A 25,321-nucleotide genomic window follows, 5' to 3' on the forward strand; every position below is an offset into this window, starting at 1 on the left:
TTTGAATAAATATACATAAGGGGCTTATAACAATACCTGGTATATGGGAAACATTCAATTCCTTTAGGTATTGTTATTATCCAAGTAGAGATATCAAATAGGCAGTAGGATATGTAATGCATGAAACCACTTAGCAACTTTGTGTAGAAAGATACAGAAATAAGTTCAACTCAGCACTGAAGCTGTGCAAAATGTAGAGAATGGGCAGACTGGATAATCCAGAACAGAAGACTGAAAGGGAGCAGCCAGTGAGATACGAGGGAAACCAGGAGATGATGGTATCCCCATAGCCAGATGAGGAAAGTATTTCAAGGAAAGAAAGATTACCTATCTCAGTACTGCAGGCCAAGTAAGGTAACATGAAGAGATTAGAGACCTTGACAAATGGATTATCACTGAGGTAGTAGGAGTTACTGGATAGGGTTTAAGAAAGAATGAGAACAAAAGAGATAAAGTGGAGAAAGGGGGAGTCAGAGTATAAACAATGGTTTCAATGACTTTGGTAGCTGAAGAATGATGTGGGTCATGACAGGGTACTTTTAAGATGGAAACTTGTGCACGTGTTTTTAGGTCAATGGGAGCGATCCAATGCAAGGGGAAAAAATAATCAGGCAAGAGGAATAGGGAAAATTGTAAAAGGGATGCCCTTGAGTAGGTAAGAATGAACGGATTTCAGTGCAAGGAGGAATTGGACTTAGAGAAGAATATCAACAATTTACCAAAAATGGTAAAAAAAGTAAAAGCAAAATACCAAAAAGTAAAAGGATATGTTTGTGTGTACACTGCTATACTGGTGGAAGAAAAACATGGAAGTTCTCTATATTTTCTCAAGTGAGTCACAGTTAAGAGTCAAGAGTGAAGTTGGGAAAGGGTATTGGAAAAATAAGGTGAAGGTATGAAACAGGGAAATGTAGTAGGGCTGTGGGTAGAACTGAAGCTTACTTGAAGTTGGTGGTGATGAATTTAAAGTGAGTCTATTCAGCTTGGTTCTAAGTTTCTTTCAGCCTCAATCAGCTGCTCAGCTGCAGACCTGGAGGAGGTAGAGAGTTGGCCTTAACTAGGGGTAGTGGGTGTTGTGCTGCACCACCCAGATTCCCCCTGCAGGACTGAGACATTCATTCTCCCAGCTGCTGGGAGCATGGGACACCTACAGCTCTCAGCTGAATCACTCTCCAGGAATCACCCTCAACTGAAAAAAGTTGCCTTGTGCCCACTTCCAAGGACTTTTGCCACTTAATAACTGATCAATGAAAGGGATTAAAAAAAAAAAAAGCTCAGTCATCTTATCCCAAGGTGAGACAGTTGGGACATCCCAGCTCTTCTGCATACCCTATAGGATCAACTGAGGCCTCTATTGCAAATGCATCGCAGTTCAAAGTCTCCTTCTGCCCAATCCTGTTTCTTTCACTCCTCGCACGTGATGTTCCCCAAAGCACTCCCAAAAAACTCTTGGCATGCAAATCTGAGTCTACTTCCTAGAGATCCTGCCCTCAGACACCAGGGATGCAATTGCACCAAATCATCATGATAGAGAAGAGACAGGTAAGGGAACTGAAAGTTAAACAAGGGGAAGATTATAAACATAGACCATGGATTCTAATTAAAGTTTACAAGGGCATATAAGGACGTTAACGAGGAGTACACTCAATGCATTGGAGATCCTACTGGGATCAGAGTTGTGGACTGAGTGTATCTAAAAGAAGTAAGCTAAAAACATGGAGGTAGTTGTCAAACAGTTGAGGTGTTTCAGATTAAGAGCCTTGAAGAAGAGGGTAAAGCCATTGAACATGGCCATGATAAAATGTAGCTGAGGTAGACTGGAGGGCATAATAAAAAATTATGGGATCCCAACCTTGAAGTGAATTTTATATTTTATCTAGTCTATACTAGGTAGAGGTTACAGTCTTACATTATATAATCTTACATTTTATCTTATAGTCTTATATTTTATCTAATCTAAAGGAGATCAGTCCTGGGTGTTCATTGGAAGGACTGATGCTGAAGCTGAAACTCCAATACTTTGGCCACCTGATGCAGAGAGCTGACTCATTTGAAAAGACCCGGATGCTGGCAAAGATTGAGGGCAGGAGGAGAAGGGGACGACAGAAGATGAGATGGTTGGATGGCATCACCGATTCAACAGACATAAGTTTGGGAGAACTCCAGGAATTGGTGATGGACAGGGAAGCCTGTCATGCTGCAGTTCATGGGGTCACAAGGAGTCGGACACGACTGAGCGACTGAACTGAACTGAATCTAACCTTATATTTTATCTAGTCTTTACCATTCTACAGGTAAAGGAAGTGAAACCCAAAAAGTATCTATGAATTTCCCAAGGCATAAAATTACACTAAGAGCCCAAATCCCCTGACTTCCAGTGATATGGGGTGGATTTCTTTCCCTATAATTGACAAAGAATAACAATGGCCATATTCTATTTACCCGAAACCTAGGTGATAATGTTCTGTTACATTTTTTTTCCATTTTTATTCCAGGTGCTCACCTGTTGGAATAATCGCTGGGGAGAAAAAAATATGAGAGCTTAATAAAAGGATTGTCTCTGTTTATGGAAATCATACATGACACCCCACAACACATAAAATACATCTGAATCCATTCATACAAGTACCTTTTCAAAGCATTTCAATAAACACCATTCCTAAAATGACCAAGTAAGCTGTTCAGTTATTTGATGTGGTATATCTCCATTTGCTGCCTATACCCATTTCCCTTTTTATCCTCAGTACACTAGTGACTCAATCCATCATTGTTAGAAAAATCAGCGTGTTACATAAATTCAGCTTCCAGATAACTGAAACATAATTCTTTGAGAAATAAGGCTTTGATAGTAATATTCTAATTGCACAATCTCTACTTTCCAAAGAGGTAAATTTAATATTTTCATCACTGAAAGCTGCTAGTAGAAACATCAATGATCACCTAGAGCAACAGAAAGATGTCCTCTTTAGTAAATGGTGCTATCCTGTTGGTACTTGGACCTACTTCTGTAGTTTTCTCCATATCCTGGGAGGTCAGCATCTTTGCTTCCCAGTAGCAGGGTGCAGCCCCTTCTTGATGACTACTGATATCACCTTATGGCTGGTTGTTTCTAATCACCCATGTGCCAGGAAAACTATGAAACCAAGTGTGCTAAAAAATAAAATGGGCTTCAGAAAAAGATGAACATCATATGAGGTCACATATGTAGAATCTAAAAAAAAAATGGATACAAATGAATTTATTTACAAAATGTAAACAGACTCACAAATATAGAAAACAAACTTATGGTTACCAAAGGAGAAAGGTATGGGGCGGGGGAGCATAGATTGGGATTAACATATGCGCTGCTGCTGCTGCTGCTAAGTCTCTTCAGTCATGTCCAACTCTGTGCGACCCCATAGATGGCAGCCCACCAGGCTCCCCCATCCCTGGGATTCTCCAGGCAAGAACACTGGAGTTGGTTGCCATTTCCTTCTCCAATGCATGAAAGTGAAAAGTGAAAATGAAGTTGCTCAGTGGTGTCCGACTCCTAGCGACCCCATGGACTGCAGCCCACCAGGCTCCTCCGTCCATGGGATTTTCCAGGCAAGAGTACTGGAGTGGGTTGCCATTGCCTTCTCCGAAGATATGCACTACTATACATAAAATAGATAACCAACAAGGACCTACTATATATAGCTCAGGGAATTCTACTCAATACTCTATGATAACCTAAATGGAAAAAGAATCTAAAATGAATATATAAATGTATATGTATAACCAATTCACTTTGCTGTACATCTGAAACCAACACAACATTGTGAATCAACTATGTGCTGTGGCTTTGCTTATTCACTCAGTTGAGTCCAAATCTTTGTGACCCCTATGGACTGCAGCCCACTAGGTTCCTTTGTCCATGGGGATTTCCCAAGCAAGAATACTGAAGTGGGTTGCTGTGCCCTCCTCCAGGGGAATCTTTCCAACCCAGGGATTGAACCCAGGTCTCCAGCATTGCAGGAGGATTCTTTACTGACTGAGCCACCAGGGAAACCCAAGAACACCAGAGTGGGTAGCCTATCCCTTTTCTAGGGGATCTTCCCAACCCAGGAATCAAACCAGGGTCTCCTGCATTGCAGGTGGATTCTTTACCAGCTGAGCTACCAGGGAAGCCCTGAATCAACTATAATATAAAATAAAAATTAAATTAAAAATAATAAAATGAGCTTGACTACCTTGACTTTTCAATAACTATTTCAACCACATGGGGACATACTTAGTATAATCCCAAGTTGAAAGCTGAATTGTTTCAGAAAGGGAAGTAAATTCTCATAAGTTAGAACTTAAAAGTGTTTGTCATACAAGGAGTCAAATATCAGGCCTAACCTGTAGTAAAGTGGATCCATGGATGATTACCTGATAGATAACTGGCAATGTTATCTGTCAAGAACAGACATCTGATATATGAATGGAGACCATTAAATGTACTCAAAAACCTTTTCCCTCAGTTGGGATCACCTCACAGTCTATGCTTTAACATTAAAGATCTTTTTAGATTGTTATTTTTATCTTGTTAATTCCAGGTGGGGATGCCTGAATGAAAACTCACTGTTTCAATTGCTGTATCTGATCTATCAGAGACGTAAGGAAACTTAAATATCATCTAGCCCAACTCCTTCATTTTAAAAATGAGGACACTGAAGCCTGGAGTAATGTGATGCCTTATCCAAGGTCACATGGTGAAGGTCACAGATGGGAATGGAACCCACAGCTTCTGTCCCAACTCCCACAAATGTGTATGCATTTGACCATTCACCTCTTGGCCCGCATGGCTTCTAACAGTGGTTCTCAAAGTTTAGCGTGAATCAGAATCACCTGGAAGGCTTGTTAAATGTTTAAACTTCCTGGGCCCCACCCCTAGAGGTTCTAACTCGGTAGATCTTGGATGGGGCTGGAGAATTTTGCACTCCTAACAAGTTCTCAGGTGATGTTGCTAGTCCAAGGATCAAACTTTGAGAATATGCTCTTAGAAGGTAAGGAGCCAAATGAAGTTTTGCTTTTATTCCACAATGTAGCAGATGGAACAAAATGAATTTTCACCAGGCACTTTCCCCTGGACTTACCAAAATGAAAAGAAAACTCTAGAAGTTTCTTTAATGTTAAGACCTAGTGTTTGAGGTGATCCCATCTGAGGAAAATTCAACTGAGTAGATTTAAGTATCTCAGTAAATATCTAATAGGCATTTCTTTCTCATATAGCATTTCAATAACTAAGCATGATTCCCAATTGGAGACAAAGAAAAGAATTAAACATAGTACTTGTTAATATTGATAAGTCTTTTTCCCTGTGGAAAAATTAAAGTAGGATTTCTTTCTCATCTAGAGTAAAAAAAAAAAAAATGGTTTATTTGGGTTTTAAAATAATCCCAGGCCAAAGTATTCTTTACCTGACCACTAATAGATACAACACTTCTGGAATATGAATATTTGAAATCTTAGGGTAAAAAAAGTGTTTCATGCTGCACAATAGAATGTATTCACTTTTGAGACATCTAATCAACAAATCTTCTAAGAAACGCCTTCTTCCACTTGAGCCTGTTTTATCCCTGACCTAGACAAGCACTTCTCAAACTTTAGCATACATTCAAATCACCTGGGGATCTTGGTGAACTGCAGATTCTAATTCAGTAGGTCTGGAGTGGAACCTGCTGCTGCTGCTGCTGCTGCTGCTAAGTCGCTTCAGTCGTGTCCGACTCTGTGAGACCCCATAGACGGCAGCTCACCAGGCCCTGCCATCCCTGGGATTCTCCAGGCAAGAACACTGGAGTGGGTTGCCATTTCCTCCTCCAATGCATGAAAGTGAAAAGTGAAAGTGAAGTCGCTCAGTCGTGTCCAACTCTTAGCGACCCCATGGACTGCAGCCTACCAGGCTCCTCTGTCCATGGGATTTTCCAGGCAAGAGTACTGGAGTGGGGTGCCATTGCCTTCTCCCAGAGTGGAACCTAAGAGCCTGCATTTCTAGCAAGCTCCCAGAGAAGGCCTGTACTGCCAGCCTATGGACTCCATTTTGAGTACAAAAGATCTATGAAGTACACAGGTCACCAAGATTTGCTCTATGACCACGTTTTCCAGAATCTACACCTCCCTCTTTGGTCCTTACCATATCTGAACCACTTCAGCCAAAGCCCACCAGCAAGCCAGGAGCCTCTGTGCCTCCTAGAGAATGGTGCAGGGCTTCCCGCACACCAACCAACAAGGCTCTCAGACACATGAAGGGATTCTTCATGTGCACTCCATCTTGGCATCCCTTTGAGTTCTTTTTTGCAGCTCTCAGATTTGGCCCTGCTGCTGCTGCTGCTGCTGCTGCTAAGTCTCTTCAGTCGTGTCTGACTCTGTGCGACCCCATAGACGGCAGCCCACCAGGCTCCCCCATCCCTGGGATTCTCCAGGCAAGAACACTGGAGTGGGTTGCCATTTCCTTCTCCAATGCATGAAAGTGAAAAGTGAAAGGGAAGTCACTCAGTCATGTCCAACTCTTAGCAACCCCATGGACTGCAGCCCACCAGGCTCCTCCGTCCATGGGATTTTCCAGGCAAGAGTACTGGAGTGGGGTGCCATTGCCTTCTCCACAGATTTGGCCCTAGGAACTGTCTATTAAGCCCTATTAAGCCATCCTCATGGGACAATTTGTTCCACTTCCACCTGAATATATCTTCAGTTTATTTGCTCTCAGACAATAGACCTTCTGTTCATACATTCCTTCTCTAGGTCCCATACTCTTTCCCAAGGTCATGACTCATGGTTTTGTTTAACAAGCCAAGAGTCTTGAGCCCCAGGTGCTTTCTTACTGGCCTAGCATGGGTGTTCGACTATTGTAGTAGGGCTACAAAACCTGTCCTGGGCTTCTCTGAGAGTGTCAGCAGCTTCACATCCATCCCAACTCAACCCTTCAAGATTAGTTGCCATTTCTCAATAATTATCTATAGGATAGATAAGCAACAAGGTCCTGCTGTATAGCACAGGAAATATATTCAATATCCTGTGATAAATCATAATGGAAAAGAAAATGAAAAAGAATGTATGTACATATCTGTGTAAATATATGTCTGAATCACTTTGCTATACAGCATAAATTAACACAACATTGTAAATCAACTGTACTTCAATACAATAGATTTGAAAAAAATGATTGGTTGTCATTTCTCAATTCTTTCTCTTCCTCTGCCCCACCCCCAGAATTCACGTCTCTGCAGAAGTCATCATCATAAACCATTAGAAATAATAATGATTTACAAGAGTCAGCACTAAACGTGTGCCAAGTACTTTATAAGGATTATCTCAGCTCTTCACAACTAACCTAAAAAATAAGAATTACTATTACCTTTTTTAAGGATATGGAAACAGTCTCAGAGATTAACAAACTTGCCCAGCATTACACAGATTCAGGGCAGAGCTAATACTCAAACCCAGCTCTGTCTGATTGCAATGCCATTGTGCTATATTGTATTCCTCAAGGAATTTCTAGAAATATTTTCTCCAGTCTAGACCCAAGGATATTTGTCAGATCTTGGGTAGCCTGCCCTGATTCAATGGACAATTCAACCATGTTCACCATTTGGTGCCTCAGTATTCTCCTTTTGGGGCTTCCCAGGTGGCTCTAGTGGAAAAGAACCCACCTGCCAATGCAGGAGACATAGAGCTGTGGGTTTGATCCCTGAGTCAGGAAGATCCCCTGAAGGAAGGCATGGCAACCCACTCCGGTATTCTTGCCTGGAGAATCCCATGGACAGAGGAGCCTGATGGACTACACTCCATAGGGTCACAAAGAGTTGGGCATGACTGAAGTGAGTTAGCACACACATTCTTCTTTTTAGCCAATGACTACTAAGAATCTAAGTATTTACAGTTTGCAGAAAGATGTGGTAAGTGGGTAAATTACCACGTGGTAAAACATAGTTAAGTTCAGACTCCGCAGATAAGTGCCCTGTACATCATGTTCACCAAGATACAGGCCACAAAGATAAACCCGGTGGAAAGAAAAGTTAATGTGTAGAGCATAAGCAAATAACTAGAATTTCATTAATTAAAAATAATAAAATTAAATCTTTCACATCATACAGAAATATAAATTCCAGGTCGATAAAAGACCTATAAATATCAACAAACAAATACATATCTCAAATTATTATAAGAAAATGTAAAGTGATAACTTTATAATATAAGGGTAGAGAAAGCCTTCTTATTTGGCCAAAGAAGCATGTGAAAAAGTGTTCCACATCATATATCATTAGAGAATTGCAAATTAAAACAAGAGTTAGATACCACTGCACACTTATTAGAATGGTTAAAATCCAGAATAGTGATAATACCAAACACTTGTGGGGATGTGTAGCAACAGGAACTCTCTTTCATTGCTGATGGGAATGCAAAATGGTAGAGCCACTTTGGAAGACAGTTCAGCAGTTTCTTACAAAACTGAATATACTCTTACTATACAATCCAGCAATCACATTCCTTATTATTTACCCAAATGAGATAAGAGTTTATGTCCACACAAAAACCTGCAAGCAGATGTTTACAGCAGCTTTATTTTTCATTGCCAAAATTTGGAAGCCACCAAGATGCCCTTTAGTAGGTGAATGAATAAACTGTGGTATATCCAGACAGTTGAATATTATTAACCACTTAAAAGATATGAGCTATGAAGCCACATAAAGACATGGAGGAATCTTAAATGCATATTTCTAAGTGCAAGAAGCCAGTCTGAAAAGGCTACATATTTTATGATTCCAAATATATGGAATTCTGGAAAAGGTAAAACCATGGACACAGTAAAATGATCAGTGCTTACCATGGGATTGAGAGGGAGAAATGAACAGGAAGAGCACATAGGATTTTTAGGTCAGTGAAACTAGTCTGCATGATACTATAATAGTGAATACACATCATTATACATCTGTCAAAACTCACAGAATGTACAACACCAAGAGTGAACACTAGTGTAAACTATGGACATTGGGTGATAATGATGTCTCGGTATAAGTTTATTGATTGGAACAAATGGTACTATTCTGATGCAGAGTGCTGATGATGGTGGAGGCTGTGCATGTGTGGGGACAGACAGTACATAGGAACACTCGGTATATTCCAGTCAATTTTGCTGTGAACCTACAACTGTTAGGGAAAAACAGAAGTTCAACTTTTTAAAAAAAGGAAAAACCTATACACTGAAAATATCCTACATGTTTATTATAACTACATTAAGTTATTCAGGAAACAGTTATTAAACGTTGACTACATGCCAGACCCAGTTCTAGGTACTGTGAACCAGGTACTGTAAACAAGACTATGAGATCCTAACAATATCTTGTATTCATGGGGCTTATATTCTTTCAATAGCAGGAGGAGGAGCATACAAACAAACATATGCCAAAAATATCCAGCAGTAATAAATGCTGCAAGGAAAACAAGACAGGATGATATGTTTCAATGTGACTGGGAACCATTTTGATTAGCTGGTCAGAGAAGACCTCAGGTGTGAATGACAAAAGGATGCTTCCACATTGAGCTGAAGACAGAAAGCAGGCCATTCAGAAGAAACAGATGGTATGAAGGCCACATTAGGGGAAGATGAAGCATAGTTTTATAGAGAAGCAAAGAGAAACCAGCGTGACTTGAGCTCAGCGAGCAAGGGTAAAAATAGTCACACTGAGAACAGAGAAATAGGCAGGTCCCAGATCATGTAGGGTCATTGGGGGCCATATTGGAAGCTCATGTTTTAAAGGAAATGGGATGACACTAGGAGAGGGAGGGTGTTTAAATGGGGAAGTGGCATGCCCTGAATTATTATTTTAAAACATCACTGCATTGTAGACAAAGGGCTCAACAAAATAAGAGTAGAAGTTATTACACCAGTTGTTAGGAGGCTGTTGCAAAAGTTGGGAAAAGATGGACACTGGATCTGGGATGTGGTGGGATGCAGAGATTGAGGACTGGGGATCTGCTTTAGAGATAAAGTCAACAGGATGGCCAATGACTAAATAGATACATATAGGTATAGATAGATATAGATATATACTAATAGTTATAAGTATATATCTATAAGGATTCTTTTAAAGGCCTGGAAATATATGCACCAAAGGTATAACAGCAGCTACATCTCATGGTTAGGACTAGGATAAGAGGAGTGAGGCACAAAATTTACCAGCATATCAAAATACTCAGTTATCAAGATAATATTTTAATGCAATTGTTTTTTAAAAATCAAACTTAATGCAAAAATATATGATGAACAAAATACTGAAATTTTAAATACAGACAGAAAATTTACTGATTTTCCCTTTTGCCTCAGGCCCTACTGTGACTCAGCACAACATGGTGACCGATCCTGCCTATATTTAAAATTTTGATATTTCTTTCATCAAAATATCCCTTTTTAGATCATACATCAAGACCAAGTGGGCTTTATCCCACGGATGTGAGGATTCTTCAATATTCACAAATCAATGTGATACACCACATTAACAAATTGAAAGATAAAAACCATATGATTATCTCAATAGATGCAGAGAAAGCCTTTGACAAAATTCAACATTCATTTATCATAAAAACCCTCCAGAAAGTAGGCATAGAAGGAACATACCTCAACATAATAAAAGCCATAGATGATAAACCCACAGCAAACATTATCCTCAATGGTGAAAAACTGAAAGCCTTTCCCCCAAAGTCAGGAACAAGACAAGGGTGCCCACTCTCACCACTACTATTCAACACAGTTTTGGAAGCTTTAGCCATAGCAATCAGAGAAGAAAAAGAAATAAAAGGAATCCAGATTGGAAAAGAAGTAAAACTCTCACTCTTTGCAGATGACATGATCCTCTACATAGAAAACCCTAAAGACTCCAGCAGAAAGTTACTATAGCTAATCAATGAATATAGTAAAATTGCAGGATATAAAATTAACACACAGAAATCCCTAACACACAGAAATCCCTTGCATTCCTACACACTAACAATGAGAAAACAGAAATAGAATTAAGAAAACAATTCTATTCACCACTGCAATGAAAAGAATAAAATACTTAGGAATAAATCTACCTAAAGAAACAAAAGACCTATATATAGAAAACTATAAAACACTGGTGAAAGAAATCAAAGAGGACACAAATAGATGGAGAAATATACCATGTTCATGGATTGGAAGAATCAATATAGTGAAAATGAATATACTACCCAAAGCAGTCTATAGATTCAATGCAATCCCTATCAAGCTACCAACGGTATTTTTCACAGAACTAGAACAAATAATTTCACAATTTGTATGGAAATACAAAAAACTTCGAATAGCCAAAGCAATCTTGAGAAAGAAGAATGGAACTGGAGGAATCAACCTGCCTGACTTCAGACTATACTACAAAGCTATAGTCATCAAGATGGTATGGTACTGGCACAAAGACAGAAATATAGATCAATGAAACAAAATAGAAAGCCCAGAGATAAATCCATGCACCTATGGACACCTTATCTTTGACAAAGGAGGCAAGAATATACAATGGAGAAAAGACAATCTCTTTAACAAGTGGTGCTGGGAAAACTGGTCAACCACTCATAAAGAATGAAACTAGAATACTTTCTAACACCATACACAAAAATAAACTCAAAATGGATTAAAGATCTAAATGTAAGACCAGAAACTATAAAACTCCTAGAGGAAAACATAGGCAAACACTCTCTGACACAAATTACAGCAGGATCCTCTATGACCCACCTCCCAGAGTAATGGAAATAAAAACAAAAATAAACAAATGGGACCTAATTAAACTTAAAAGCTTTTGCACAACGAAGGAAACTATGAGCAAGGTGAAAAGACAGCCTTCAGAATGGGAAAAAATAATAGCAAACGAAGCAACTGACAAAGAATTAATCTCAAAAATATACAAGCAGCTCCTGCAGTTCAATTCCAGAAAAATAAATGACCCTATAAAAAAATGGGCCAAAGAACTAAACAGACATTTCTCCAAAGAAGACATACAGATGGCTAACAAACACATGAAAAGATGCTCAACATCACTCATTATCAGAGAAATGCAAATCAAAACCACAATGAGGTACCATCTCACACCGGTCAGAATGGCTGTGATCCAAAAGTCTACAAACAATAAATGCTGGAGAGGGTGTGGATAAAAGGGAACCCTCTTACACTGTTGGTGGGAATGCAAACTAGTACAGCCACTATGGAGAACAGTGTGGAGATTCCTTAAAAAACTGGAAATAGAATTGCCGCATGACACAGCAATCCTACTGCTGGGCATACACACTGAGGAAACCACAATTGAAAGAGACACATGTACCCCAATGTTCATCATAGCACTATTTACAATAGCCAGGACTTGGAAGCAACCTAGATGCCATCGGCAGACGAATGGATAAGAAAGCCATGGTACATATACACAATGGAATATTACTCAGCTATTAAAAAGAATGCATTTGAATCAGTTCTAAAGAGGTGGATGAAACTGGAGCCTATTATACAGAGTGAAGTAAGTCAGAAAGAAAAACACCAATACAGTATATTAATGCATATATATGGAATTTAGAAAGATGGAAACGATGACCCTGTATGTGAGACAGCAAAGGAGACACAGATGTAAAGAAGAGACTTTTGGACTCTGTGGAAGAAGGCAAGGGTGAAATGATTTGAGAGAACAGCATTGAAACATGTATATTATCATATGTGAAACAGATATCCAGTCCAGGTTCGATGCATGAGACAGGGTGCTCAGGGCTGGTGCACAGGGATGACCCTGAGGGATGGGATGGGGAGGGAGGTTCAGGATGGGGAATACGTGTACACCCATGGCTGATTCATGTCAATGTATGGCAAAAACCACTATAATATTATAAAGTAATTAGCCTCCAATTAAAATAAATAAATATATATATATATATATATATCTCCCATTTTACACTAGTTTCGATTTTTGAAAATAACACATCAAATACTATGTATTTTTTTTTAAGTAGTGGCACCACAGAGGTCGGACCTTGTCCTGGCCACCCAAGGCCTGTATGGTGAAGCTGATGTTCTTGTACTCCACAGTCTCCCGTTGAAGACTACAGTGAGCATGGCAGTCCTGAGATCACCCAGCTTCAATTTGTACAGGATGGTGGTCTTTCCCAAAGTATATACACCCACCACAAGAACAGGCATTTCTTTCTCACCAAAAAGGCCCCTGGAAGAGGTTTACAAAGATATTCCCCATGCTGTAGCCCCGTGGGAGCAACAATGGACAGAGGAACCCTCTGTGGCTGCAGTGCTGGTGCTTCTGCAGCTGCTCAAAAGCAGACATTGGTTTTGTTCCATGTTGTCTCACTGATGGCTGAACCCAGCATAGGCAAGGCCCGAGCTAGGAAGCTGGAAGAAGATGCGAGGAACCACAGCAACTGCAAACATGTTTATTCTCTCCTGGCTGGCACCAAAACAAAGCATACATGCTGTATTTGCTTGTGGTTGACCCAGAAGACACAGCCGCAAGGGCTTTTCAGGTGATGCTTCTTTAAGTTACGCACATGTGCGGTGCTATAAATGATCTCAGCTGTTACAGATTTACAAAACGTGGGGCGAGAGCAAGAGAGAGGCCATGGGGTAAGGATGCCTGACCACCACCATCTTGGCCAATTGCTCTTTCCCTACACCTGTGTATCTTTCTGGGTTTTTCTGGTGCCCTCTTCAATGCTGCATCCAAGGGACTAGAAATGGAGGGGATAGTCAAAGGAACTTCACTTGTAATGTTCTAACTCCTAGAAGGTTATGCTCATGTTACTTGAGTAATGTTTAAATATATACATAGAAGAAAGACAGGAATCCAACGTGTCAAAATGTCACCAGTGTTCACTGCAGGTAAAAGGAGTCAGGGTGATGGGCCTTTGTACTTTCTGGTACTACAGTGGACTGTATTGCATCACCAGATCTCCCCTTTAGGACAAGGTGTTTCATCTCCCAGCTGATGGGAGTGTTGACTACTGATGACTCATAGTTGAGGCTCTCTCGAGCCATTGTTCTCTACTGAAGGGACAGCCTGAGGACAGCCCTCATCAATCTCTAGTCAATATAGGGGTACAGCTTTCCTTAATGTGTCCCATTTTCCATCATTTGAGACATCTCTGAAGGGCCAGCCTGTCTCTGGAACTGCCCATGGCTTCCGCAGAGGCCTCTGTAACAACACTGCAGCCCAGCGTCTTCCACTCCCTAAGCCTATTCCCTCACTCCCTCACAGGTGATATGCCCAGGGGCAGCTCCCCATCTCAGAGTCTGGCTTCAGGGAACCCAACTAAGACAGATGTTTTCCACATTTCCCCCAATTAAAAAACATAAGGAAATCCATACCCACCAAACATGAGTGATTGGAATTCCTTATATTGTGAGTAAAGATTATTAGAAAGATTTTAGATGGTATTAAGACTAAACAAGAGGCCAGTGGTGACCTGTCTCACTCAGTGAGAATTATGATGAAAACAGGGTTAAACAGAAACCAGAACTGCTATCAGTGGCTGTTACTACAGAGGGCAGCTGTGAATCCCATTTGACTTGACCTAGAATGAAGGGCCCAGCATGTATGAGCTTAGTGTTTGCAGGAGGGAAACTGTCATTTGCCCACAATTATAGGAAAGGACTTGGAAACAGGTCAGCATTGCTCCACTCAATTTGAGAGATAGATTATCTTTTCAGCAGGAACAGCTGCCAATGTTAATTTTCAGTTAAATTAGATAGCCCGCCTCAGTTGACCATCTGTCAAAGAGAATTTCACAACTATTTAGAGGCTGTGATACAAATCAAACCATGAGAGGACATACTCTCCATATACTAAAATGATTTCCGGATTCCAGACCATGTATTTCTAATGATACTGGATATCGATTTCAATACAGCAAAAAGATCTGAAGTTCATATCATGAGCTTTCCTCATAACATTACCATTTTGTAATGTCATAAAGTACGTTTGATTGAAGGATCACTAAGAACTTTACAGGCCTTAATTAATTAGCCCTTATACACCCCTATGAATGTATCATTGTCTTAATTTAACAGTGTGTCATTATCAGGTGGGAAAGTGAAGTGGCCGATTGTCTATCTCAGTAACAAGTCAAAAGCTCAAAACAAAACTCAAGACAGAAAAGCTCTAAGACTTAACACAAGAGTCACTAGGTCTGGAAGAAACACATCTTTAAATATGACTTCAGGGTTTTTTCTGTCTCACTGATTATACAGCATTTTCCTCAAAAACATCCAATTATTTTACTGGAGTTTCATTAAAATGGAGGTGGAGATTAGAGGGCAAAGAAGATAAGTCATAGAGGGAAATTCCCTACCTAGAATCCCACCTCTTCTAGAAACAGAAGAACCCATTTCATGTGGTTTCATGTCAAAAGAAAGGCAAATGCCCCTAAGACTGGGCCAGGGGACCCCTTCCACTTGATCATAGTTGAGTCAAGTAGGGGCACATGTAACCAATCACATAAATTGGCATCCTCTCTGGGACTTTACTGCCAGAGGAATGGAGGGAAAGTCTTTCTCCCTGCTTGAGCTGCCTAGTTGGTAAGATGTGAGTTTGGGCCAGTAGTGCTCCCCTAGGAGTCCTCCTAGATGGAAAGAGCTTGTCAAAAGATAGAAAAGGAGACAAAGTAAACCCCAATCACCTCTTTTCTGTCCCTGTGCCTTCAAACTGTTCTACCTCTAAACTTATTAGTGATTTTTAACAGATGACAGAGAGATGTGCTTAGTCACTCAGTTGTGTCCTACTCTTTGTGACCCCATGGACTGTACCCCACCAGGCTCTTCTGTCCATAGGGATTCTCCAGGCAAGAATACTGGAGTGGGTTGCCATGATCTCCAGGGGATCTTCCCGACCCAGGGATTGAACCCAGGTCTTCCACATTGCAGGCAGATTCTTTACCATCTGAACTACCAGGGAAGCCTAAGATAGATAGATAGATATTAATAGATAAAGGGACCGATAGCCCACCAGCATAGCATGAAGATTACTCTAAACTGAAAACACCTGAACAAACAGCAGCCACAGAAAAGAAACCTTCTCTAAACAGAAGCAGAGCCTCCTGAAATACAGCTGCCATTAACCCTGTTCCAAGGGTGTTTCTTGTTTGGGAGAAGACTGATCCTTAGCACCTGGGAGGTGTAAATTCAGCTGCCATAAATCCCCCTCCAAGGGAGCTTCCAGTTAGGAAGGAGACTCTTCATTAGCATTGGAATAAAAAAGACCAATAGAACCCTCCCTACTTGCACATTGAAGCCCTAAAAAAATCCCCCTTTTGTTAAACTGGTATACCCCTACCCCTGGCTATTCAGCAAGCCAACTCTTCTTGGATTCCCACATGCATGTGAAATAAACTTTCCTCTTGTTAACATGTCTCTGCCAATTAATTTGCAGGCTCCCAACTTATTGCCATTGTTCAGTTGTTAAATTGTGTCTGATTCTTTGCAACCCCATGGACTGTAGCATGCCAGGCTCCCCTGTCCTTCACTATCTCCTGGAGTCTACTCAAAGTGATGCCCCTTGAGTCAGTGATGCCATCTAACCATCACATCCTCTGTCGGCCTTTCCCCTCTTGCCTTCAATCTTTCCCAGCATCACGGTCTTTTCCAGTGAGTTGGCTCTTCACAACAGGTGGCCAAAGTATTGGAGCTTCAGCATCAGTCCTTCCAATGAATATTCAGGGTTGATTTCCTTTAGGATGGACTGGTTTGATCTCTTTGCAGTCCAAGGGACTCTCAAGATTCTTCTCCAACACCACAATTCAAAAGCATCAATTCTTCAGCGTTCAGCTTTCTTCAGGGTCCAACTTTTCACATCTGTACATGACTACTGGAAAAACCATAGCTTTGACTAGATGGACCTTTGTTGGCAAAGTGATGTCTCTGCTTTTTAATATGCTGTCTAGGTTTGTCATAGCTTTCCTTTCAAGAAGCAAGTGTCTTTTCATGGCTGCAATCACTGTCTGCAGTGATTTTGGAGCCCAAGTAAATAAAAACCTGTCACTGCTTCCACTTTTTCCCCTTCTACTTGCCATGAAGTGATGGACCCAGATACCATGATCTTAGTTTTTTGAATGTGGAGTTTCAAGTCAGGTTTTCACTCTCCTCTTTCACCGTCATGAAGAGTTCCCCAACTATTCAAGCATAAGTTGATAGAGGAAAAGTTTTTCTCCCAATAATAGACAGTGAGCAGTCCTTTTATATGTTCCATATATACGCAGCTTAAGGTAGCCTAGTGGATAGGCTGGGTCAGTGGCCTATCATGGGATCCCTCGGATTAGAGTGAAGGTAAGCATATAGTCCCCCTTTCCTCACAACTTTCCTTCCTTCTTCTGACAGCCAATTCTATCATGCCACTCAAATCCTTGGAGACAATTACATCTTTCACTGAGACAGTTCAATATTCATTTATGACTTTTTTTATTGAAGTATGGGTGATTTACAATATTATATTTATTTCAGGTGTATAGCACAGTGATTCAGTAGTTTCACAGATTATACTCCATTAAAAATTATGGTGACTTAAACTTTACATACATTTGCCTCCATCAAAGAATCCTTAATAGCGTGTGAGAGGGAAAAAAAAAAGAAGAAGAAGCCCAATTAGTTTGAAGCATCATAAGGTAGGGGGAGAAAACAGAAAAAGGAGCTGACCAGAGTAAGGAAGTGGCCCTTTCAGAGAGCAGGCATGGGAAGAAGCAGACCAAGTACAGGAGACTGTCCTGATAGTGCCACATTCCTAAAAATGTCACACTGAGAGTAGGGAGGTCAATTAATTTAAAAAAAAAAAACTTAATAATCTTCAGCATCAAAAAATTTTACCATTCAGAAACCAAAGGATTGAGAAACCAGAAGATCATTAAATTAATTGAATATCACAATTTTCGCATGCACACAAGCATAATCCTTGGCTATTTAGGGAACTGAGACAACATTTTGCAACTTTTATCCAACTTCTAAATACAATGGGAAATTCAGGCATTATACTATGGCCCACTAGCTCACATTCAAACAGAATTCAGTGCTCATTTATGTGTTAAAACACAGCACCACATTTTATGGAACCACGAAAGATCCCAAATAGTCAAAGCAATCTGGAAAAATGACAAAGCTGGAGGCATCACACTTTCTGATTTAAACCAAATTACAAAGCTAGATTAATCAAAATAGTATAGTATGGACATAAAAACATTCACATAGATCAATGGAATAGAACAGAGAGCCCAGAAATAAATTCATGCATATATGATCTATTCATTTACAACCAAGGCATATTTGTCAGTTAAAGCTAGGGAAAAAAACAGAACAACTTAAACTCTCAAATCCTTTCATAGGGTGAACTCTTTTATGCATATATGGGCCACAGTGTAGGGTTTGACAAGTGAATATCAAGGGATGCTGTAAATATGGGGTTGCAAGAAACTAGAATTTCATTGCAATAAATAAACACTGTTTAGCACAAAACTTAGAAATTTGTAAAAATTAAGATATTTTTATTGTCACTATCTTTCATAGCAATTGAATTTAACATCTCTTGACTACACTGGCTTTCTGGATGGCTCAGACAGTAAAGAGTCTGCCTGCAGTGCAGGAGACCGGGGTTCAAACCCTGGGTCAGGAAGATCCCCTGGAGAAGGAAATGGCAACCCACTCCAGTATTCTTGCCTGGGAAATCCCATGGTCGGAGGAGCCTGGTGGACTACAATCCATGCGGTCACAAAGAGTTGTACATGACTGAGTGAGTAACACTTTCACTTGATTATGTGTATTGGACAACTTTTGCTATGTTATGCTGCAGTAACAAAGACCTGAAAATCTCAGTGGCTTATGTCAACAAAGGGTATTTCTCACCCATGTCTGCCATGGGTCACCTCCAACTCACTGTTGTCATTCTGCTGCTGCTGCTAAGTCGCTTCAGTCATGTCCAACTCTGTGTGACCCCATAGACGGCAGCCCACCAGGCTCCCCTGTCCCTGGGATTCTCCAGGCAAGAACACTGGAGTGGGTTGCCATTTCCTTCTGCAATGCATGAAGTAAAAAGTCAAAGAGAAGTCGCTCAGTTGTGTCTGACTCTTAGCAACCTCATAGACTGCAGCCTACCAGGCTCCTCCGTCCATGGGATTTTCCAGGCAAGAGTACTGGAGTGGGGTGCCATGTTGTCATTCTAGGCCCCCAAATAAAGGGGTCTCCCCTATCTGGGACAGAGAACAAAGAATAAGAGAGTTGGCAGATGTTCTTAAAGCTTCCGTTCATATTTCATTGGCCAAAACAAGTCACCTAGTCAAGTATGAACAAGATGGGGGAATACAGTCCTCCTCAGGGAGCCATGGAAAGTTTACCAGGCAATAGGGGAAGATATATAATTCTCTTACAGGGAAAGTAGGATTGAGTAATTGAGAACAATTATATATTCACTGGAGGAGAGCATGGCAACCCACTCCAGTATTCTTGCCTGGAGAATCCCCATGGACAGAGAAGCCTGGGGGGCTACAGTCCATGGGGTCGCAAAGAGTCGGACATGACTGAGCGGCTAAGCACAGCACATACAGTCATCCACAGTGAATAAAAATGAAATCCATGTAGCAGACATCCCTACTATTTCCACTTAACTAAAACATGCACAATAATATGGTAAGAGGAATATCATCCCTCTAGGATAAATGAAAATAGTAGGACTGAAGGAGGAAGAGAAGAAAGAGGAAGGAGTAGAGGGAGAGGAAATGGGGAGGCAGGCGAGGGGAGGGGAAGGAGAGGAACAACTAGAAATAATAAATATTGAGGACTTCCATGGGCCACCTGCCCTGTGATAAGTTCTGTGTAAATAGTTTCTCTATAAAAGAGAAAGAAATGAAACTTCCTACCCTGACAAGGTCTGCAAAACTTTGATCACAGCCTTACTCCCAGTCTTAAGTACAGTTTATATTGTTATTTTCACTTCGTAAATCATAAAGCAATAAAGCTGTAAAACACTCTAAAAGGTCATCTGTTAAACCTTTAAACCTTCTCTCTTCAGTTAAGAAAACAATTGAACCATTTAAGACATTTTCATCATTTTTTCAAAAATATTTATTTAGTTAGGCTGCAGCAGTTCTTAGTTGTGGCATGTAGGCTATAGTTCCCGGGCCAAGGATCGAACCCTAGGCCTCTGCATTAGGAGTGTAGAGTCCTAGCCACAGGACCACCAGGGAAGTCCCCATCATTTTTTTCAGAGAAAGAGCATATACATTCTTTTCGTGAACAATTCTAGGAGATAGAATGACAAGCCCTTCCATATTTCAATGTTTTATCATCTGTAAATTATTTCTTCTTATAAGCCCTAATGTCTCTTGTACTTAAATAAACCAATCATCAAAAATTCCCATCAGCATTGTTCTAACTGTTCTGATTATAGCCACCAAGAATCTGGAGCCACACTTATTATATCTGTCTAGACTAGCATGATTTTTCTAAAACAGAAATCATTTTGCTACTTAGAATCCTTCAGTGACTCCCTGATGTCTATTCTATTGGATAAGGACCTGGTTGCTTAGTGAAATCTCTAGGACCTCCTGCCACCAGTAGCTCCTTGAGAAGTGAATCTTGTCCATCTTGTTCATAACTGTAACCAAAATGCCTAGAACACTACCTGACCCACTGCAGACACTAAGCCAGTATCTGTTGAATGAAATAATGAATAAATGAATATATGAATATCAGACTTTCCATGACCCAATTTCTTCTCCCACCCTCTAGTAAAACTGAAATGCCAGGATCCTCCTATGCAAAGGCCTATGTGGGTTTGCTTCAAGTTAGATTTGCTCTTCCCTCTTTTCTTGGTCTGATTAAGTCCAGTACATCCTTCAGGATGTAGTTCAGGCTATCCCTCCTCCAGGAAGCTTTCACTGAACCTTTAGGCTAGGCCAGGATCCCTTTTTCTGTGCCTGCATAGTACTGCGTGCTTACCTATATCACAATTCTTAGCTTGTAAACAAGTAAGAATGCTTATAATCTCCAAATCACATACTGTCTTCCTTTTTTTCTATCATTCAAAAGTGTTTACAATATGCTATTAAATGACATAAGTGCGGTTGTCGTTGTTCATCCCTTTCATTAAATGACATTGTGTACCTTTCAGTTGTATGGTCTCTGGGTTCTGTATCTTGCTCATGATCCTACTGGAAGGCATACCACACCCTGCACACAATGAGCACCCAAGAAGCTCTTGGGACTGTCAGGGATGCTGTGGGGGGAAAAAAAAAAAACACGCAAAATGTCCTTACTGTATATGAAAACAAAGTTGCCAGAATGTATCAGCTTAAACGTTTTACTAGCCCTCCTGGCCAATCATTTATGCCATTCTAGGTATATCAGACCCTCGTTTCTGGCACAAAAAAGCTAAAGAAAGATCCAACTCATGTTGCAGACAGTATTTTAATTTTTTATTGTAGTCAGTACATATTTAGAGCATACCTAGTATGTTCCAATCAATGACATATTTATTCTTCTTCCTCTTACCTCACCTACTTCTCCTTATGCTCCATTTTCAGTTTGTATAAAGCACATGTTTCTTGACAGAAGAAATGGATTATTTAAGCATCCAGGGGGCCTTTATTTACAGTTTTGGTAGCTGTTGGAAATCCAGAGGCCACAAGGGATGGCCAGATGGATTAGATTACGGAAATGGATTTATAAACAGGAGACAACTCTGTTGAATCAGAAGGACTGAAAGAAGCCAGATTCACTTAATCATTTTTATAGATGACCATAAGATTATGGAAAAGAATATATGAAGCTTATAAAGTTATCTCCTTAAAGCCTAGCAAGAGGTCTAGTATGACCATTGGAGAATCTTCTGACCAAATGCAGTATGAGCCCTGGCATGAAATTGGAAGCAAGTCACCTCCATTAATCAGACATGGAAGAAAGTAGCTGAGCTGAAATCAACAAAGACACCACTGAAATCAACAAAGACACCAACCTAGCCCTGTCCAAATAGGCAACAGGACAATTGTAAGCTTCCTTGAGGAGCAGAGCCTCCTCTGCTTTGTCTCACAGGACAGCTATTTCCGTTTTCCTGGCCTTTTCAATGAAAGAGACATTTGCAAATCCTATGGAACCTGCTGTAGATTGGAAATATGACAAATTCTTAAAAATGGTGGCCCTGAATTCAGGCTGTAAAGCCTGACAATATTTCAGGCTTCTCTTGACCCAGATTTTATAGATTGTTTGAGGGAGAGGTACTTTCTGGTGTGTTTAATGGCAGACTCCAACACAGATTGAAGCCAGAAAGGCATGCAAACTACAGGGAATAGAAGGGGTGATTCTCCTCCCTGGCCAATACAGGCAACTCATTTTTAGCACCCATATCACCATACCCAGATATGACCGAGGCTCTGAGAGTTCTGCAAAGCTTCTCAGAAACCCTGCTACTCCTCAGATGTGACTTAGAAAAAGAATTTTTCTTTTGACTTTTTCTGGCAAACCTTACTAGACAGTAATTTATGGAGAAGAAGTCATGGATGAACTTTGTAGTGTTCCCAGTTAATGAGAAAAACCATATCTAAATTTTCCTCTTGGGTGCAATAGCAATAGGATTTAAACACTATTATTCAACAATGATTGGACACAGTGTTCCTGAACTTGACAAAGAAATTTACCTTTCAGCTAAGACCAAAACCAGGCAATTTCAGTTAACTGAAGATTTCCCCACTTAAAAGAGGATAGCAGACAAAGTTCATATGTAACCTTTCCTATTGAAAATACTATGTCAATATTTAGCTGTAACTAACAAACTCTACATGTATTAATTAACTGTATATGAGGTTTTTCTACTTTTTTTTCTTTTTCTAGTTATGGGTTGATTTCATATCAACTAAGCTGATTAACTAAGCTCCTTCATTTTCCTATACACTGAGGCAGAGAGGCAAAATGGTTTCCCAAAGTAAAGTCAGAGAATCGAGCTATTATAATTAGCTCACATTCAGTAGCAAGTTGTGGGTGTCTTCAGTCAACATCTGCTTCTGTAATGATGTAGTTCCATTCATCCCCAGGAAAAAGAATTTGCAAAAGATTCAGTCCCGTGGCACTAGAAAGTTAATAATACATATTCCCACTGGGATGGTATAAAAGATAAATGAGATAATATATGTGAAATGCCTCAAGCTCCTCAGAAGAAAGGTACTATACAAATTCAAAGTATTGTTATGAATAATAACAATAATTTAAAATATTACAGCTTTCTTTGGTCTACTCACCTAAAATAAAGTGGCTCCTTTGGAATATAAACCTCAAGAAGAGATTTCTCAGTCTACATTTCTGCCACTCAGTCATTACCAACAATCTTATGTGGGTCTTTTGATTATGTGACTGCATTATTTTCTATGATTCAAAAGTTGCTTTTTCCATAACAGTGCCACTTAGTGAAAGCAATTCTTGCCCCCGTTCATTTCCAATTGCCTCAAATTACCATCTCAGATACCGACCCACCCCAAAAAAATCCTTGACGGTCAACACTCAAATTATGGAATACTCTTGTTTCTTCCCTTCCTTTCTGCCATGTATGGAAATTATTGAAACACCTGCCTTGTTCTATTTGTGGAGATTATAAACTAGTAGAAAGTATGGGCTGGCACTTGCCATCTTCCTATCTTTCACAGCACCCCATGATGAATTTGAAAGCATGAGAGAGACATCACGGAAGTGCAAGGGCACCAAGCACTTCTGACCTCCAGGCAGCTTTGCGCTTTACGTGGCCAATCACAGAAAGAAAGCAGCCTTGCCCGAGCTCCCCAGGAGAGAGCCTGATTTCCGTGTGGCAGCACTGAGACCCTCAGTGACACCTGGAGTGCCAAGATGCCCTCCAGATTTTTGTCATTTTGCCTACAAAGGACCTGTCTTCTACCAGGCTTCCTCAGAGTCCAACCCTGAGGACAAGACTTCAAGTACAAGTCTTTTATTTGGGAGTTGATCTGAGAAGCAGCCATAGGGGGCAGGGGAAAGGAGGTATGAGAAAGGAAAGCAGCTGATAAGACACGTGTTATAAAGCTGGCAAGGGCTGAGGCTGTGGGCCAGTGGAGCTCAAGCCTGCTAGGGAGCTCTGGGAGATGGGACAGAACACACCATAGAGGTTTCCCTGACAAGGAGCCGGGAAGTGGAAGTATTTGTCCACCAACTCTAATCAGTCATTGTGGAAGGATGATGGAGGTAGGAGGGCATGGGGGAATTAACTCTGGCATTTCTGGCTGGCTCCTGGTATGGACCAGGCAGGTGTCCGCAGTCAGAGAAAACCTGTAGACAAAACCGACAGGAGCTGACATTTGAAAGCCACAGGCCACTGGCTGCACCCAGGAATGAACAGCCTAGTATGCACGCGGGGATGCATAAAGATAAAAAAACTTTAAACACCAACTCTTTTCACTCTACTCAGGGGCTCCTACCTGCCATTCCTCCCTGGAGCCCAGCAATCTGAAGAAGGAGGACCCTAAGGATGGGTTTTTCCCTCTCTCCATTGACCCTACCACCATGCCTTCCTTCTTCTCCAGGAAGATGTTATTTAGGACAAACTAAAAGCCTCTAGTTAGTTGAGAGTCAGCCATCAATACAAAATCCAAAATGCTCAAACAAATCACAGAGGCTGAGGCCCAGAAATATTTTCACCTCACAGACCTCACCTGATGCTTCCAGCAGAGTTCTCTTCTCTCTCTATTCTTCACCCTCACCTCCTTCATTTTTTCAGGCATGAAGAAATAAAAGTAGACCTCCCACAAAAAGTTTATAGACCATTACACATTAAGTATGGCATGGGGGGGGGGTGTTGCAGGGGAGTGGTGTTTCCCCAATGACTTAGTGGTAAAGAATCTGCCTACAGTGCAGGAGACACAGGAGAAGCTGGTTCAATCCCTGGGTCAGGGAGATCCCCTGAAGGAGGACATGGCAACCCGCTCCAATATTCTTGCCTGGAAAATGCCATGGACAGAGGAGCCTGGTGGGTGACAGTCCATGGGGTGGCAAAGAGTCGGACACAACTGAGCACGTATGCACGCTCACGTTAAGTATGGGTTATCATACTTAGAAACTAGAAGTACTACTGCTTTGTTTTTATTTTACAATTTATTCTGAAGAAAGTGTTTTAACTGATTTTTACTCCAGAAGTTTTCTGATAGCCTTTGGCTACATGCACTAAAATTCTAACCTATCTGGGTTAAGCGTCAGCAGCTGAAATTAAAATCCTATGTACGTTCAGACTATTTCCACTGAACTAAGCAAATTCTTGTGGTGACAGGCCACTGAACATGTTTGAAGAAATATCCCAACAGA

Source organism: Bubalus kerabau, chromosome X (assembly GCF_029407905.1).
Source record: "Bubalus kerabau isolate K-KA32 ecotype Philippines breed swamp buffalo chromosome X, PCC_UOA_SB_1v2, whole genome shotgun sequence".
Lineage (NCBI taxonomy): Eukaryota > Metazoa > Chordata > Mammalia > Artiodactyla > Bovidae > Bubalus > Bubalus kerabau.